The sequence below is a fragment of the Siphateles boraxobius genome, unplaced genomic scaffold (genome assembly GCF_051911475.1).
Source record: "Siphateles boraxobius isolate OS27281-9 unplaced genomic scaffold, OSU_SipBor_1 315, whole genome shotgun sequence".
NCBI classification, from domain to species: Eukaryota; Metazoa; Chordata; class Actinopteri; order Cypriniformes; family Leuciscidae; genus Siphateles; species Siphateles boraxobius.
The window spans coordinates 162,501-167,500 of record NW_027508937.1 but is presented as its reverse complement, the minus strand read 5'-3'; the positions used below and the strand labels follow the sequence as shown (position 1 = coordinate 167,500).

The window sequence follows — 5,000 nt, the reverse complement described above, 5'->3', positions numbered from 1 at the left end:
TTTTGAAAAAACTCAAACTCTTTCATGCTCTCTGAAGAATCTCAGAGACTTTTAAAGGCTTTCTGAAGAAGCTCAGGGACTCTTTTTTTTTTTTTTTTTTTTTTTTAAATCAAAAAAGCTTACAGCACCTGGTATTCCCAGGCGGTCTCCCATCCAAGTACTAACCAGGCCCGACCCTGCTTAGCTTCCGAGATCAGACGAGATCGGGCGTGACCAAGGTGGTATGGCCGTAAGCGAAAACTGCTGCCAAAATTGGGCAATTTAAAAGGTTAGACCATTAATGAAGAAAACTAAGAAGAACTTTTGAAAAAACTCAAACTCTTTCATGCTCTCTGAAGAATCTCAGAGACTTTTAAAGGCTTTCTGAAGAAGCTCAGGGACTCTTTTTTTTTTTTTTTTTTTTTTTTAAATCAAAAAAGCTTACAGCACCTGGTATTCCCAGGCGGTCTCCCATCCAAGTACTAACCAGGCCCGACCCTGCTTAGCTTCCGAGATCAGACGAGATCGGGCGTGACTTTTTTTTTTTTTTTTTTTTTTTTTTTTATTAAAAATTCTTAAAACAATACAGAACAAAGTGCACAAATACAGACAATTCTCATTAAAAACAACTTGATCTCAGAAATATTTGTTACAGTTTTCCCCAACCAGATCTTAAATTCTTTGCCTCCTTTATATGTCTAGTTCTATTTTATATTTCTTAAATATATTTCCCACTTCATTTGTGTACATTTTAAAAAACACTTCTTCTTTTCCCTCCAATCTCCAATAGTTATAGAGTGTTAACATATAGTCTTTCACCATATTTTTATATAGAATCCACACATCTATCGCAACATCTCTAATTTTAACTATATTCCTTCTTTTCCAAATAGCCTTTCTTGCAAGCATAAATAAAAGATTTATAACCTCTTTGTTTTTACACTTCTCCTCCATTCCTAACATCAAAATTCTTTGCCAATCTCCCTCTTCTGTTTTTTCCCTTAGCTCATTTATCATATTCTTTACCATTTTTAAAAAGGCACTTAATTTTTCACACAGTAAAAACAAATGCAGCAAACCTTCATCTTGTTTTTTACACACCTTACACAATGCATTTAGCTCTTTTTTCATTAAACACAGTCTCATTTCTGAATAAATAACATTATGCCTAATAAAATAATCCAAGCTTTCCAATTCTGTGCTTATTAAAACCCCTCTCATATTTTTCCATATTTCTTTCTCACTCAAACCATTAAAATGTCTCAACCACATCTCATTTGAATTCGGCTTTTTAAAAGCCTCTTCCATAAAAACATGATAAAACATTTTCATATTCCCCAATTTTAACTCCATTCTTTTACCCTGATTTATAAAAAAACATTTCAATTCTCCCTTCTTTCTTCTCTCCCCACTCTGTATTTTATTCAGCCACTCATTAGGTATTGCATTTTTCATCTCTTCATATTGTTTCTTTACACAACTTATATCATACTCTTCCTTTGCCTCCTCTAACTCATCAATGATCACTTGCATTGGTAAAAATCCGTCCCTTATTTCATACAATATATCTCTTACTCTTGAAATTCCAACCGCCCACCATTTTTTAAAAAACATTTCCTTCCCATTATTCACAATATTTTTATTAAAAAACAATGGTTGGTTTAAAATCTCTTCTCTCTCCGCTGGCTTAAAATCCACCTTAGAGAGGAAAAAACCCCAAGCTTTTAAAACTTCCTTATAAAATTCTGGTACTCCTTTAAACATCCACTCCTTCATTTTCATCCATAAAACACTATCCCCCAATTTCACCTCCCCACATTTGTTCAAAAAATATTTCATTGTTTCTTTCCATTCCCCCTTTTCCTCTTCATCTATATATTTTTTCACCACTTTGATCCTCATACTTTTCTTCTTTAGTTCTACATCAGCTAACCCCATCCCTCCTTTATCTGTCTGTCCAATCAAAGTGTTATATGCAACTCTTGGGGGTTTTTTCTCCCAAACGAATTCTGTCACGCATCTTTTCAGTCTCATTTCCACCCATCTTGGTGTTGCACTAACAGTTAAAATATACCACATTTTAGATAACATTAATGCATTTACCACTAAAATTTTCCCTTTCAAACTTAACATCCTTCCCCTCCAAAAAATTAATCTCCTCTCCATTTCTCCCACCATCATTTCAAACATTCTTTCTCTTGCCCCCTTCTCATCTTTCCCTAAAGTCACCCCCAAAATTTTTGTTTCTTTTACTTCCTCAAAATGTACAACCCCAACCAAATTTGGTACCCTTCCAAACCTCATGTACACTGTCTTTTCTTCATTCACTCTTGCTCCTGTTCCTTTTCCATATCTCTCTACTTTTCTCATTACTTCCTTCACACTTTCTAAATCTTTTAAAAACAACGTTGTGTCATCTGCATACTGAAATATCCTTTTTTCTTCTTTGCCTTCTTCTATTCTAATACCTTTTATACATTCATCTTTTTTAATCATTAATCCTATAGGTTCTGCTACCAAAGTATACAGCTGTGCAGAAAGTGGACATCCTTGTCTAATAGACCTGGTTATTCTAAAAGGTTCAGTTAAAAACCCATTACACTTTACTCTTGTCATTACATTTTTATATAAAATCTTTATCCAATCATTAAAATTTTTCCCAAACCCAAAATGTTCTAAAATTGAAAATAAAAACCCATGTTCTACCCTATCAAAAGCCTTTTCAAAATCTAAATTAACAACATATCCATCCTCCTGTGTTTCATTTAAATAACTTATTATGTCTCTTATACCACCTGTAATATCTGCAATATCTCTCCCTCTCACCCCATACGCTTGGTTAGTCATTATAACTGTTGGTAAAACATTTTTAAGTCTGTTTGCAAGAACCTTAGCTAGTATTTTCAAATCTGTATTTAACATTGTTATTGGCCTAAAATTATTTAAAATATTTTTACTTCCTTTCCTTTTATAAATCAATTTCATCAATCCCATACTCATCCTCTGGTCAATTTCCCCTTTCTTAAAAATCTCCTGATATACTTCTTGTAAAATTTCACTTATTCTCTCTTTAAAAACTTTATAGAATTCATTTACTATCCCATCCGTGCCTGGGCTTTTCCTTCCTTTTAAACTATTTATAGCTTGTATAATTTCCTCTTTGCTAATTTCTTTTTCACATTCTTCCTTATCCTCTTTACTTACTTTAGCCGTAACACACTCTAGTAATAGGTTTTTCTCTTTTTCATCTATTCCTTTTGTTCCAAAAAGTTCTCCATAATACTCTTTTACTTCTTTTAAAATCCCTTTTATGTCCTTCACTATTTCTCCTTTTTTATTTTGTAATTCTTTTATCATTTCCGCTTTTCTTCTGTTTTTTTCTAAACCAAAGAAAAATTTTGTACATTTCTCTCCTTCAATTGTATATTTTGCCTTACTTCTTAATATTGCTCCTTTACACTTTTCTTCCTCAAATTTCCTTAGCTCTTCTTCCCACCGTATTATCTGTTCTATCTGTACTTTACTTTTATTTGTCTCGTCTCTTAGCTTTGCCCTTATTTTTACCTCTTTTGCTTTTTTGACCCTCTGTACCAGTTTACTGTAATTCATAGAATATTTCTTTATTTCATATTTTACATTTTGCCACCACAATCTTTTATCTTCAAAGTACATTCCATCCTCTTTCTCTTTTTCTAATATTCCTTCAATTCCTATTCTGTAACTTTCATTTGCCAGTATTCCTGAATTTAAAATCCACACACCAGGCCCTTTTTTTTCTCTACTAAAATCAATTTTCCATAAAAGCATCTTATGATCACTCAAGCTGGTATCCTTATAACAAATTTCCTCCAGAAAACATTCCATTTCCCTTACACTCAAAATAAAATCTATTCTTGTCTGACACATGAAATTCCCTACTAATTGTCTTCTGGAAAAGTCTCTTTTTCTTTCATTTTCATCTCTCCAGACATCAATCAAATTTCTCTCCTCCATCATCTCTTTTAACACTTTCCTTCCCACATCTGTTTTAAAAACCATCCCATCCGCCATGTCAATTTTACTAAAAACTGTATTAAAATCCCCAACTAAAATTAAATTATTCCATTTCTTTGTTAAAATCCTAATTCCCTCAAAAAATTCCCTTTTTTCTCCCTCATGCGTAGGTGCATGCAAGTTAATTATCACAAATTCATTATCACCTTGTGTAATTTTAATCCCATTACATTTGCCTTTTTTGTCATTATATACTTCACATGAATTAATTTCAACATTTTCTCTTATTAAAATTGCTACCCCTCTTCCCAACCTTCCATCACCATTATTATAAAATATTTGCCCTTTCCATCTATTTTTCACATCCTCTATCATTTCTTCTTTCCAGTTTGTTTCTTGTAAAATTATCACATCTTGTTTTTTACATAGTTCATTTAACATTTCAAATTTCCTTTTACCGATTAAACCTCTTGCATTCCAACATACCAAATTTAAAACCATACTGTACAAAAATAAATAATTAAAAACGTTCATTCTTGATTATCTTCTCCGTCTTCCCTTCTCAACCCCTCAACCGTATTATCTAATTGTTTAAGTCTTTTTCTTTTTGCCAGTTCTAAATTAGGTGTTACCTTCTGTTGTTTTCTTCGTGGCATTATTCCCAGTTCTCTGTCATTTTGTGCCTCCGTTTGGTTCTTCTTTCCTTCATCTCGTGCCAGTTTTACTTCATTCAGTTCTTCTCCCCTTGATATTGTTTCTTCTGTTGATTCATCTTCCTCCATTCTTTCCTCTTGATCTCCTACTTCCTGTTGCTCCTCATTTTCTTGTTCTTTACTAGTCCCTTGTTTCTCTCCTCCTGTTGTCTCATATTGTTCTTCCTTTTTGTTTGTTTCTTGAGTTTCTGTAGTATCGTTATGCATCTGCCCGTTCACTTGTTGCTCCTCCTCTTCCTCGTTGTTCTGCATCCAGCATTCACATTTGTTTAGTGTTTTAAAACAGTCTGGGCACTTCACTGCATTGCATTCCCG

At 33.1% G+C, this 5,000-nt stretch overlaps 1 non-coding gene across 1 annotated transcript; it reads right to left on the bottom strand.

Annotated features, from left to right (window-relative positions):
- Positions 1 to 116: 116 nt before the first annotated feature.
- Positions 117 to 235, bottom strand: LOC143699373 (5S ribosomal RNA). Its single transcript, XR_013188296.1, has one exon. It is a non-coding gene; the product is annotated as a 5S ribosomal RNA (ribosomal RNA).
- Positions 236 to 5,000: the final 4,765 nt, after the last annotated feature.